The sequence below is a fragment of the Mustelus asterias genome, chromosome 5 (genome assembly GCF_964213995.1).
Source record: "Mustelus asterias chromosome 5, sMusAst1.hap1.1, whole genome shotgun sequence".
Taxonomy (NCBI): Eukaryota; Metazoa; Chordata; class Chondrichthyes; order Carcharhiniformes; family Triakidae; genus Mustelus; species Mustelus asterias.
The window spans coordinates 50247676-50262102 of record NC_135805.1 but is presented as its reverse complement, the minus strand read 5'-3'; the positions used below and the strand labels follow the sequence as shown (position 1 = coordinate 50262102).

The following is a 14427-nucleotide window of genomic DNA, read 5'->3' as shown; positions in this document are numbered from 1 at the left end:
CACTCACTTGGCCAATCAGCAGCATTTCCTCCAAGAAATTCCCCAGTTTCTGTGCACCTAACCTGTGGGTGAAAATCTGGGACTTAGTTTGAGAAACAGAATCTCAGAATTCAAAACGACCTTCAGGTTGGAAGTCAAACTCGATCTCCTGAACTATTGGAGTATCAATTACAGATGAAATTCTCCTCTTGTCCTACCCACAACTGACTCCACTCAATCCAAGTAATAATGACTGTTCTCGATACAGGTGTTAGATATAGAGCTTCATTAGTCTTTATCTACTGATACAGATCAGTAGGAATCATTGGATTATAATGGTAATTATATTACACTGGTAGAGGATCCCACCCTTCCATCCTCCTCTAACCTAATTATAAGTATGGGGAAGTTTTTTTTTTTTTGTTTTCTTTTTTTCTTGCTGGTAATGGCTTCAGGGATGGCAGTTCAGGCAGTATGCTGCATCTCCTGTGGGATGTATGTGGTGAGGAAATCCAGTAGTGTTTCAGGAGATTTTAGTTGTAAGAAGTGCATTAGATTGCAGCTTCTGGAGGAGCGTGTAAAGGAGCTGGAGGGGGAGGTAGAGGAACTCCGCATAATTCGGGAGGCGGAGGTGGAAGTTGATAGGAGTTATAGAGAAATAGTAACTCCTAGAAATGAGGCTTTGGTCAATGCCAGGAGGAGGGGTAAGAAGCAATCGGGAAGACAATCCCCTGGGGCGGTTCCCCTCCATAATAGGTTTTCGGTGCTGGAGGCTACAGTTGAGGAGGAATCAACTGAGCATAGAGAGCAGATCTCTGGGGGTGAGCCGAGTGAGAAAGCTCAGGTGGTTAGGGGCTGTAAAAGACTGGGCCTTGTGATTGGGGACTCCACAATTAAGGGGACAGATAGGAACTAAAGGTAGGGACTCAGGGTTGGTGTGTTGCCTACCAGGGGCTGGGGTCCGGGATGTGTCTGACAGGGTATTCAGGACTCTTAGGGGGGGAGGGAGATAAACCACAAGTTATTGTACATGTGGGGACACACGACATAGGGAGGATAGGGGAAGGGGATATTAGGCAGGGATTTATGGAGTTGGGGTGGAAACTAAAGGCCAAGACTGACAGAGTGGTTATCTCTGGACTCTTGCCTGTACCACGGGATAGTTTAGAGAGGAATAGGGAGAGGGAAGGTTTGAATTCATGGCTGAGGGGATGGTGCAGGAGGGAGGGGTTCAGGTACTTAAGCAATTGGGGCTCGTACTGGGGAAGGTGTGACCTCTATGAGAAGGATGGTCTACACCTTAATCAGAAGGGGACCAATATCCTGGGGGGTAAATTTGCTAAGGCAATGCAGGGAGGTTTAAACTGATTCGGGGGGGGGGAGGGATCCTGAGTAGTGGGGCTGAAAGTGAGGGATGCATGGATGGGGACTGCAATGCACGGCATTGCAGAGGTGGGGTGGAGCAGGGTTTGAAATGTGTATACTTCAATGCCAGGAGTATTCGCAATAAAGTGGGTGAACTTGCAGCGTGGATCAGTACCTGGGACTTCGATGTTGTGGCTATTTCAGAGACATGGATAGAGCAGGGGCAGGAATGGATGCTGCAGGTCCCGGGGTTCAAATGTTTTAGTCGAAGTAGGGAAGGAGGTAGAAGAGGGGGAGGGGTAGCATTATTGGTCAGAGATTGTATCACAGTGTCAGAGAGGAGGTTTGATGAGGACTTATCTGTTGAGGTAGTATGGGCGGAGATTAGAAATAGGAGAGGAGAGGTCACCCTGTTGGGAGTCTTTTATAGACCTCCTAAAAGTTCTAGAGAGGTTGAGGAAAGGATTGCGGAGTCAATCCTGCTTAGGAGTGAAAGTAATCGGGCAATTGTTATGGGGGATTTTAACTTGACTAATATTGACTGGAATTGTTATAGCTCTAGCTCGTTAGAGGGGTCAGTTTTTGTTCAAAGCGTGCAGGAAGGTTTTTTGACTCAGTATGTAGACAGGCCAACTAGAGGTGAGGCTATATTGGATCTGGTGCTGGGAAATGAGCCAGACCAGGTGCTAGACTTGGAAGTTGGTGTGCATTTTGGTGATAGTGACCACAATTCGGTTACGTTCACCTTAGTGATGGAAAGGGATAGGCATGAAACTCGGGCCAGTGGTTTTAGCTGGGGGAAGGGTAATTATGAGGCTATTAGGAGAGAATTAGGAAACATAGGTTGGACTAGGAGATTACAGGGACTGGGAACGTCCGACATGTGGAGTTTTTTCAAGGAGCAGCTACTGCGAGTCTGTGATAGGTATGTCCCTGTCAGGCAAGGAGGAATTGGTAGGGCTAGGGAACCGTGGTGCACCAAAAAAGTTTCGTTGTTGGTTAAAAAGAAAAAGGAGGCTTATGTTCGGATGAGACGTGAGCACTCGGGTAGTGCACTAGAAAGCTTTAGATTGGCTAAGAGGGAGTTGAAGAGCGAGCTTAGAAGGGCTAAAAGGGGACATGAGAAGACTTTGGTGGATAGGGTTAAAGAGAATCCTAAGGCGTTCTATAGGTATGTCAAGAACAGAAGGTTGGTTAGGGCAAGTTTAGGGCCAGTTATAGATGGCAGAGGGAAGTTATGTGTGGAACCGGAGGAGATTGGTGAAGCATTGAACCAATATTTCTCTTCGGTGTTCACGCAAGGGGACATGAATATAGCTGAGGAGGACACTGGGTTGCAAGGGAGTAGAATAGACAGTATTACAGTTGATAAGGAGGATGTGCAGGATATTCTGGAGGGTCTGAAAATAGATAAATCCCCTGGTCCGGATGGGATTTATCCAAGGATTCTCTGGGAGGCAAGAGAAGTGATTGCAGAGCCTCTGGCTCTGATCTTCAGGTCGTCGTTGGCCTCTGGTATAGTACCAGAAGATTGGAGGTTAGCGAATGTTGTCCCATTGTTTAAGAAGGGGAACAGAGACTTCCCCGGGAATTATAGACCGGTGAGTCTCACTTCTGTTGTCGGCAAGATGTTGGAAAAAATTATAAGGGATAGGATTTATAGTTATTTAGAGAGTAATGAATTGATAGGTGATAGTCAGCATGGTTTTGTGGCAGGTAGGTCGTGCCTTACTAACCTTATTGAGTTTTTTGAGAAAGTGACCAAGGAGGTGGATGGGGGCAAGGCAGTGGACGTGGTATATATGGATTTTAGTAAGGCGTTTGATAAGGTTCACCATGGTAGGCTTCTGCAGAAAATGCAGATGTATGGGATTGGGGGTGATCTAGGAAATTGGATCAGGAATTGGCTAGCGGATAGGAAACAGAGGGTGGTGGTTGATAGTAAATATTCATCATGGAGTGCGGTTACAAGTGGTGTACCTCAGGGATCTGTTTTGGGGCCACTGCTGTTTGTAATATTTATTAATGATCTGGATGAGGGTATAGTTGGGTGGATTAGCAAATTTGCTGATGACACCAAAGTCGGTGGTGTGGTAGACAGTGAGGAAGGGTGTCGTAGTTTGCAGGAAGACTTAGACAGGTTGCAAAGTTGGGCCGAGAGGTGGCGGATGGAGTTTAATGCGGAGAAGTGTGAGGTAATTCACTTTGGTAGGAATAACAGATGTGTTGAGTATAGGGCTAACGGGAGGACTTTGAATAGTGTGGAGGAGCAGAGGGATCTAGGTGTATGTGTGCATAGATCCCTGAAAGTTGGGAATCAAGTAGATAAGGTTGTTAAGAAGGCATATGGTGTCTTGGCGTTTATTGGTAGGGGGATTGAATTTAGGAGTCGTAGCGTTATGTTGCAACTGTACACAACTCTGGTGCGGCCGCACTTGGAGTACTGTGTGCAGTTCTGGTCCCCACATTACAGGAAGGATGTGGAGGCTTTGGAGAGGGTGCAGAGGAGGTTTACCAGGATGTTGCCTGGTATGGAGGGGAGATCCTATGAGGAGAGGCTGAGGGATTTGGGATTGTTTTCGCTGGAAAGGCGGCGGCTAAGAGGGGATCTTATTGAAACATATAAGATGATTAGAGGTTTAGATAGGGTGGATAGTGATAGCCTTTTTCCTCTGATGGAGAAATCCAGCACGAGGGGGCATGGCTTTAAATTGAGGGGGGGTAGTTATAGAACCGATGTCAGGGGTAGGTTCTTTACCCAGAGGGTGGTGAGGGATTGGAATGCCCTGCCAGCATCAGTAGTAAATGCGCCTAGTTTGGGGGCGTTTAAGAGATCCGTAGATAGGTTCATGGACGAAAAGAAATTGGTTTAGGTTGGAGGGTCACATTTTTTTTTTTTTTTTAACTGGTCGGTGCAACATCGTGGGCCGAAGGGCCTGTTCTGCGCTGTAATGTTCTATGTTCTATGTTCTATAAGTAAGATGATAATTGGCATATTTAAAATGGTTGGCAAAAAACCAGGGGGATATGAGAAGTCTCTTTTTCTAATGCAGCAAGTTGTTACAATCAGGAGTACACTACCAACAAAGTAGATTTATTAGTCATTTTCAAAAGGCAGTTGGATATCTTCCAGGAAAGGAGAAAGTTTGCAGCGTTATGGTGTGAGGTAAGAGAGGAGATTGAAGGGACTCTAACGCTAGTTTTCAAATCCTCTCTGACCACAGGAGAGGTGCCAAAGGACTAGAGGACAATGTGATACCATTATTCAAGAAGGGAGGTAGGGACAAACAAGGTAATTACAGGTCTGTAAAAAGTCTAACATCGGTGGTAGGGAAATTATCAGAAAACATTTTGAGGGACAGAATTAATCTCCACTTGGAGAGGCAGGGATTAATCAGGAATAGTCAGTATGGCTTTGTCAAGGGGAGATCATGTTTAACACATTTGATTGAATTTTTTGAGGTGGTGACTCGGTGCAACTGATGTAGTTTACATGGATTTCAATAAGACTTTTGACGAGGTTCCACATGGGAGGCTGGTGAGAAAGGTAAGAGCCCCTGAGATCCAGGGCAATTTGGCAAATTGGATCCAAAATTGGCTTAATGGCAAGAGGCAGAGAGTGATGGTCGAAGGGTGCTTTTGTGACTGGAAACCCTGTGTCAAGAGGAGTACCATAGGGATCGGTGCTGGATCCTTTGCTGCTGTAGTATACATTAATGATCTGGACATGAATATGGGGGGCCTGATCAGTAAGTTCACAGATGATATGAAAATTGGTTGTGTGGTCTAGAGTCATAAAGTGATAGAGGTTTACAGCATGGAAACAGGCCCTTCGGCCCAACTTGTCCATGCCGCCCTTTTTTTTTAAACCCCTAAGCTAATCCCAATTGCCCGCATTTGGCCCATATCCCTCTATACCCATCGTACCCATGTAACTGTCTAAATGCTTTTTAAAAGACAAAATTGTACCCGCCTCTACTATTACCTCTGGCAGCTTGTTCCAGACACTCACCACCCTGTGTGTGAAAAAATTGCCCCTCTGGACACTTGTGTATCTCTCCCCTCTCACCTTAAACCTATGCCCTCTAGTTTTAGACTCTCCTACTTTTGGGAAAAGATATTGACGACCTAGCTGATCTGTGCCCCTCATTATTTTATAGACCTCTATAAAATCACCCCTCAGCCTTCTACGCTCCAGAGAAAAAAGTCCCAGTCTATCCAGCCTCTCCTTATAACTCAAACCATCAAGTCCCAGTAGCATCCTAGTAAATCTTTTCTGCACTCTTTCTAGTTTAATAATATCCTTTCTTTAATAGGATGACCAGAACTGTACACAGTATTCCAAGTGTGGCCTTATCAATGTCTTGTACAACTTCAACAAGAAGTCCCAACTCCTATATTCAATGTTCTGATCGATGAAACCAAACATGCTGAATGCCTTCTTCACCACTCTGCCCACCTGTGCCTCCACTTTCAAGGAGCTATGAACATGTACCTCTAGATCTCTTTGTTCTGTAACTCCCCCCTAATGCCCTACCATTAACTGAGTAAGTCCTGCTCTTGTTCAATCTACCAAAATGCATCACCTCGCATTTATCTAAATTAAACTCCATCTGCCATTCATCAGCCCTCTGGCCCAATTGATCAAGATCCTGTTGCAATCGGAGGTAACTTTCTTCACTGTTTGGTGTCATCTGCAAACTTACTAACCATGCCTTCTATATTCTCATCCAAATCATTAACATAAATGACAAATAACAGTGGACCCAGCACTGATCCCTGAGGCACACCGCTGGTCACAGGCCTCCAGTTTGAAAAACAACCCTCTACAACCACCCTCTGGCTTCTGTCAAGAAGCCAATTTTGTATCCATTTAGATACCTCACCCTGGATCCCGTGAGATTTAACCTTATGCAACAACCTACCATGTCGTATCTTGCTAAAGTCCATGTAGACAACATCAACTGCACTGCCCTCATCTACCTTCTTGGTTACCCCTTCAAAAAAGGAGGAAAAATTTAGATTATAGGATGATATAGATGAGCTGGTCAGATGGGCAGAACAGTGGCAAATGGAATTTAAACCTTAAAAATGTGAGATAATGCATTTTGGGAGAACTGACAAGGCAAGGGAATATATAATGAATGGTAAGACGCTAGAAAGTACAGAGGACCAGAGGGACCTTGGGGTGCAGGTCCAAAGATCCTTGAAGGCAGCAGGACAGGAAGATAAGGTGGTTACAAATGCCTTTATTAGCCAAGGCCTGGAATACAAGAGCAGGGAGGTTATGATGGAGTTATATAAAACACTCTTTAGGCTTTAGTCGAGTACTGTGTGCAGTTCTGGTTGTCACATTAGAAGACTGAGGGGGTACCTGATTGAGGTGTACAAAATTATGCAAGGCATAGATGGGATAGATAGGAAGAAAATGTTTCCCTTAGCAGAGGAGTCAATATCGAGGGGACATATATTTAAGGTAAGGGGTAGGAGATTTAGAGGGGACTGGAGAAAAACCCTTTTCACCCAAAGGGTGATGAGAATCTGGAACTCATTGCTTGAAAGGGTGGCAGAGGCAGAAAATCTCACAACCTTTAGGAAGTATTTAGATGAGCACTTCAAACACCAGAGCATACAAGGCTATGGACCAAGAAAATGGATTGAGAATGGATAGGTGCTTGATGGCCAGCACAGACGTAATGGGCCAAAGGACTTCTCTCTGTGCTGTAAAGCTCTATGATGCTATGGAAATGGCAGGAAAATGGCAATAGCTTTTTTGCAGGAACTGATGGGCTAAATTGTCTCTGCGCTGTGTCAGTTGTTATTTATTCATTTAATTCATTCATTAACAAGAAGCGATTGGAAGTTGAAGATTAATGAAGTCTTAACAAGTGAGTTACTAGTTATGGACACATAATAATTGAGAGATTGCATCGGCATGGCTTTTTTCCCAGCTGCTTCTGTTTTGTGACAAGACTTTAGCCAGTACAATTGTAGCATCAAGCTGCAATGCGCTGGCTTTTTCTCCAATTCCCAGTTCCAATTAATGGAAAATAATTCAGCAAAAATGCACAAAATGACCAAACCATAACCCCTGCGGAAAAGCCATTCTTGGTCACTAATCTCTGATGAGGTTGACTCTTTGGGCCTGATTTTACCATTTTGGGTCTAAGTGCCGAATCTGGGCGTCAAATAGATCCACAGATTACTCTTCCCTGCAGGGGCAAGAGAGCGGGAGAGACGGCTGTGGCTGGTAGTGTACCAGTGATGGTGTATCCCTTTACAGGCCCAGCTTGGTCCTTCTCCAGTGTCTCCTCTTGGAGTTGTACTGATCTTGTAGCCGGTTTTCATGCGGATCCACTGTGGAATCGGCCGGTTCTGCTTCATCTTCTTAGCTTGGAATCGCTTTATCCTGAAGGTTTTGTGGGATGGCATGGCCGCACGTCCACTCCGGCAGGAGGGATTCGTTCCTCCGGTGGGGAGGAGGGATCGCCCGCAGAGTGGCGGTGGACCCCCCTGCCCCCTCCCTCCCCACCGATCGGCCGCAGACTGACAACGGACCCCCCCTGACCAGAGGATGATCTGGGTCCCACCCCCCACTTCGTCCCAACCCCACCCCCTCTCCTCCCACCAGCCCCCCCCCTTCATCCCCCCCCCTCCCACCACCACCACCCCCCGCCCCCCCCCCCCCCCCCAAACAGAGGATGACCTGGGTCAAAGAGCCGTTGCAGTCTCTGACCCCACACTTCGGAAGCTGCAGCAACGACTTCAGACTTTTATTTACCAGGTCGTTAAAAGCGCGGATCCGGATCGGGCCAGAAGACGGTAAAGTGGGATTTGACGGAAGAGTTGGGCGCGCGGTTTTTAAAGTCGATTTAAATGCATGCTAATGCATTTAAATCGTCGGGCCGCCCGATTCGGGCGTGGGCCGGACCCGCGCCCGGATCGGGTGTCGGTAAAGCCGCGATCTGCTCGGAATCGGGTGCAGATTGCGGTATAGGCCCGACGCCCGACGCCCGACTTTACCGCGATTTCGCGCCCGTTAAAATCAGGCCCTTTATATTGTGCTTACAATGTGCAATGAAGCAAAATAAAAGCAGCAACACAGACCTTCTGGAAACCTTTCTGTGAAAGCATTCAGGAGTGGGTCACGAAGGAGCAGTAAGAAGCACTGGGTTGGAACTGCTCATTGCTGTTGCTCCCTACGTCTCGGGGGACTGAGGACAGTCAGGTCAGGGTTACTGGACTCCTGCGAGTTCATTTAATTAAGTTTTCCAAGAAATAAGATACAGATGGCATCTTCCAGAAAACCAGCTGATTTCCTCTGCACTGGTTGACCTTAAAAAAGAAAGCTCCCCAGCTGGCTGGGAAATTAATAATAGCATTTGAGAAATGTCACAGTGCGCAATGTTCCCTTGGTGCTAGGTATCCAGCAGACGTGAGGAAAGGTGTGATAATGCCTGCTTCAATTTGTTTCGCAATGTGTGTTGATCATTGTGGGGTGTGGACAGTCAGTCGCAGCAGGCGGTATGATCGGAAATCACAGTGCGGCCTCAGTAGAAATCTCTACTCATGCAAAGGCCACTTAATAACTTCGCATAGAGTAATCCAGTGACCCTGATGGAAAGGGTTGAGCATCATTTGAAATGACTTCTTGGGTTCCATAATACTGCTGGATTTCAGTTGGGAATTACTGTTTACTAGTGATTTGACAGTGCTGGAACCATGCACTCTATTTACTCTGCATGTTAATCCTGAAACCTACAATAAAATTGAGACAACGGGATGAGGTTCAAGAACTTGATAGATTTTTGTAAGGAGGCATGAATTATATAGCCGACTATTGATTACATTAAGGCTAAACGTTGTATTTAGCTGTCTTCTGTATTCTTAGTAGTGCTATGAAAAGTTGTATAATCTGTTGAACAAAGTTGTAATTTAATAAGATTTATTATTTTCCTAATGGAATCCAGTTATTTAAATGTAAATGACTCCATGTCTTAAGGCAGAAAAGTTGGCACTGAGTTTCTATTTTGAACAGTGTCTGTAATTTTTTTTTCCATCCTCCATGGCCAGATCTGTTTCCTTTAAGGTGTTTTTCCATCTGTGTTGCCAAGTGAACCTTGCTCAACCTCTCTTCCTGTTATTAGAATCCATACTGAGATTTCTTTCAGCGTCTACACATTCACATGTGGCCAAACCACAAGGATCCTTCTTTTATCCCATCTCCTCACAGTTCCTATCAAGCACCTCAGCACCAAAGACTCAGACAGGTGTACCATTCTGACTCCTTGGGTCACCTTCAGGTAACTTGCAAATCAATGTTGATAGAACTTTGTTTTCTGGCTGAAGATATCCACAAACTAACTGAAAACATTCTCTGGCTTTCCAATACTTTGAGGTACTCCTTAGCAAGGTAATCACCCTCAACATTGCAGAAGCAATGCCCACTTTAGCCTCTTGCATTATGAAGTATGGATTCGAATAACAGTTTTGTCGGTAGGAAGGCTATCAGATGATTTATGCATTTTCTGCATTCTCTTCTCTGTCTGGCGTATTCTATGGCTCTACATTATACACACACCATTGGGAACCTTGATATTTCTGGGAAGGTGGGAGGGAGCGGGATACATGTACCTGTGAGCAGGAAACCCAGAAATGCCAGAGGTTGTGCCAAAGTTAATGCCAGGATCACATCCGTCTTTGTCCATTTCTTGCCCCAATAGATTTTGAGGAAAACCTGTAGCTGTAGGTTGTATCCGGAATCTGTTGGGTGCAGAGCAAGTCGGTGAGCACAGAGGGAGGGGTCAGGAGCGGGGTGACAGTGAGGGAGAGAATTGTTTTGGGAGGGGGGGGGTGTTCTGAGAATTGCAGGGAGGGGGAAGTTGCAGCTGGAGATTTCCTGAGGGAGGTGGGGGTGTGGGTGGGGTGGGTGCACTTACAACTCCTGCCTCCTTTCAGCTGCCAGGTTTCCTGAGGTCTGTTAAATTCATTTAAATATTATAACAATTGACTCTTTCTACTTGGACCCCCCTCAAACATGCCACAATTAAACCAAAAGCTATTGTATTTGCAGGAGGTTGGTTTGTATTTCATGTTTTTGCTAATTTAACTCCCTGAACCAATCCTCTCTTGCCTAATGTTTGGGAGAGGGGGCTTATCATTTCCCCCAAGGAAATATAAAGCTATCCCACCCGTTGGAGAATAACATGATGAAAGCTTGGTTTTACACCCACCCACTATTATTCTCTATCAACTTAGGCTAATGGAATGAAGTGAGATCCAATGATTGTAGACAAATAAAGGGAAGGGGTGAAATGGAGTGTTGTGTTTGGTGTGGTTGCAGGTGATGAGGATGTGAGGAGTAGTTAAGCTAAGAGATATGATTCTTACTTTGACAACTCTGCTAAGGTCATCACATTTCTTTTGGCACTGCATCCACATGGTGGGAGCTAATGTCTGGGCATCGACCTGGTTGATTAGCAACCTCTTCGCATTGGCGGCGTGAAGGAGTTTCGATCACTCTGAACTGAGCTAGAAACTTCAACACTGCACCCAAGGACCTGGGCGTCCTTTCTGAATCTCCAGCTGCAATCTCTCCCTTGCAATTCTCAGAACACCCCCCAATAATTCTCTCCCTCACTGTCACCCCACTCATGAGCCCTCCCTCTCTCCTCCACTGATAAAGTTACCCTGCTGTCTGCACCCTTTAACAGGCACTAACTATCTTTAAATGGCATCAGTGAAACACAATATCCCGTGCACAGCCTCTGCCAAACTGGTGATTAGGCAATAAGTAGTGATTGATTCATGATAGGGAGCTACCTTTGCCAATATCAGTGACCTGGTGAACAGGCACCTGCCATGCAAGTCATGCCCTCCGTCTGCCTCTTTTTGGTTGCTCCTCGCAATCAAATTTCTAGGCTTTTGCTTCTAAGCTGTATCTTCCTGCAAATTCATTAGCAGGTTGGTAATTACTAACCAAACCAAGCATTCACACATTTTTGATTAAGAGGGCAACTACTGCCATAAATAAAGGAAACACTTACTAATCATTTTCTAGAAATGCTTATCTGCATCATTATATTACAGAGGAAGAAAAGAATAGAAAGAAAGAAGCCAATTTGAGCAGCATTAGTATTGAAAGGTGTTGCTGCTTTACTGATCTGAAGAGAGAACCATAAGGATGTGAAAAAAGTCAATTGTCCTTGAAGGTGACTAGCTTCTGATTGAAGGAGCTCCATTGTTTTGTTAGGCTCTGCATGCACAGTTACAGTATAATATAAATGGTACTAGCTTGAGGGTTACCAAGATGAGGGATATGGGAGTACGTATTCATAAACCTTTGAATGTTGGAGCGCAAGTTGGTAAGGTGGTTAAGAAAGTGCATGGGATACTTGGTATTAAAACCAGGAAGTCAAGAAAAGACATTGCAAGTCTCTGGTTCAATCACTTCTTGGCCTTTTGGCTAAGATCAAGCGTAGTATCGACATGCTGTGCTTGGTTGAAGTCATTAGGTTACATTTTAGCTTCATTTGAAGCAATTTGTAAAAGCGGCATCTTGGCCTTTTGGCTAAGATGCAAATGAGATCAAGCCTTGGAGGAGGTGCAATGCCTGCTCCAATCAGCTTGGATCATGTAGATCAAGCCCAAGACAGGAGGTGAGAGCCCTGTCTTGTCAGTTTGGATCGGGAATGTCTCAACTTGTTGAGACTCTGAATTGGACTTGATTTGATTGAATTGGATTTTTAAAAAAAATTTTGAACAACTCACTGCTGGAGGGTCATCAACTCGGTGAAGGAAGCACTTTGGTCCGCCCGGAACTTTCTGATCTTCCAGTGTAAAGATTTGTCCTCGACCGAGTGTTGCAGACTGGCACATTCTAAGGTCCAGGACTACGTGCTGAGGGACGTGCTCAAGCTTGGGGCAGCCGCCGCAAAGACACAATGGGGAAAGGCCACCATGTTAAGCCTTTCAACCGAGGCAGACCGAGGGCCCGGTAACTATAGAACACCCTCGGCCTGCGTAACTGTGTGCTAATCTGAAAAACAACAGCACACAGTGAAATCTGACAAATGTATGTAGTTTAAAGAACTGAAATGTAATGAACGTAATATCTTGTAACTAAGCATCATGTAGTATTGTAAAAATTGTAAAAGCAGTATGTCGGCCTTTTGGCGAAGATGCAAATGAGATCAAGCCTTGGAGGAGGTGCAATGCCTACTCCAATCAGCTTGGATCATGTAGATCAAGCCCAAGACAGGAGATGAGAGCCCTGTCTTGTCAGCTTGGATCGGGAATGTCTCAACTTGTTGAGACTCTGAATTGGACTTGATTTGATTGAATTGGATTTTTAAAAAAAATTTTGAACAACTCACTGCTGGAGGGTCATCAACTCGGTGAAGGAAGCACTTTGGTCCGCCCGGAACTTTCTGATCTTCCAATGTTTTTTTGCACTGTTTGTAATTATCGGATATTTCATTTTGCAATGGCTTATTTGAGAGTTTTTTTATGAATAAAGTATATTTTTGAAATTAAAAAAAAATTTGAACAATTCGCTGGCCTTTTGGCTAAGATCAAGTGTAGTATCGACATTGTTGAAGTCATGAGGTTACATTGAGGCTTCTTTTGAAGCAATTTTTTAAAGCGGCATCTTGGCCTTTTGGCTAAGATGCAAATGGGATCAAGCCTTGGAGGAGGTGCAATGCCTACTCCAATCAGCTTGGATCATATAGATCAAGCCCAAGACAGAAAGTGGTGAGCCTGTCTTGTCAGCTTGGATCGGGAATGTCTCACTTGATGAGATTTTGAATTGGACTTTGATTGGATTGAATTGGATATATAAACCAAAAAAAAAGTTTTGAACAATCCTGGACACCACACTTTAGGAAAGACATCAAGGCTTTGGGGAAAGTACAACTTTACCGGGATTATAGCAGGGATGAATTTCAGAGACATCGGGCAGGATTTTATGGCTTCGTTCGAGCGGGACCGGAAAATCCCGCCCGAGGTCAACGGGCATTTCCATTGTCTGCCCCTTGCCCACTCCAATTTCGTGGCTGGCGGGGCAGTAGAATTCCAGCGAGTAGCTTTGAGAAATCCTGTGGTCATGAAAGACATTAAGGATTGTTTGTTTGGTTAGAACATAGAACAGTACAGCACAGAACAGGCCCTTCGGCCCACGATGTTGTGCCGAGCTTTATCTGAAACCAAGATCAAGCTATCCCACTCCCTATCATCCTGGTGTGCTCCATGTGCCTATCCAATAACCGCTTAAATGTTCCTAAAGTGTCTGACTCCACTATCACTGCAGGCAGTCCATTCCACACCCCAACCACTCTGTGTAAAGAACCTACCTCTGATATCCTTCCTATATCTCCCACCGTGAACCCTATAGTTATGCCCCCTTGTAATAGCTCCATCCACCCGAGGAAATAGTCTTTGAACGTTCACTCGATCTGTCCCCTTCATCATTTTATAAACCTCTATTAAGTCTCCCCTCAGCCTCCTCCGCTCCAGAGAGAACAGCCCTAGCTCCCTCAATCTTTCCTCATAAGACCTACCCTCCAAACCAGGCAGCATCCTGGTAAATCTCCTCTGCACTCTTTCCAGCGCTTCCACATCCTTCTTATAGTGAGGTGACCAGAACTGCACACAATATTCCAAATGTGGTCTCACCAAGGTCCTGTACAGTTGCAGCACAACCCCACGGCTCTTAAACTCCAACCCCCTGTTAATAAAAGCTAACACACTATAGGCCTTCTTCACAGCTCTATCCACTTGAGTGGCAACCTTTGGAGATCTGTGGATATGGACCCCAAGATCTCTCTGTTCCTCCACAGTCTTCAGAACCCTATCTTTGACCCTGTAATCCACATTTAAATTAGTCCTACCAAAATGAATCGCCTCACATTTATCAGGGTTAAACTCCATTGGCCATTTTTCAGCCCAGCTTTGCATCCTATCTATGTCTCTTTGCAGCCTACAACAGCCCTCCACCTCATCCACTACTCTACCAATCTTGGTATCATCAGCAAATTTACTGATCCACCCTTCAGCCCCCTCCTCTAAGTCATTAATAAAAAT

At 45.2% G+C, this 14427-nt stretch overlaps 1 non-coding gene across 1 annotated transcript; it reads left to right on the top strand.

The window, feature by feature from the left end:
- Positions 1 to 11789: 11789 nt before the first annotated feature.
- Positions 11790 to 11988, top strand: LOC144494516 (U2 spliceosomal RNA). The gene has a single exon (XR_013498086.1). It is a non-coding gene; the product is annotated as a U2 spliceosomal RNA (small nuclear RNA).
- The last annotated feature ends 2439 nt before the right edge of the window (positions 11989 to 14427 follow it).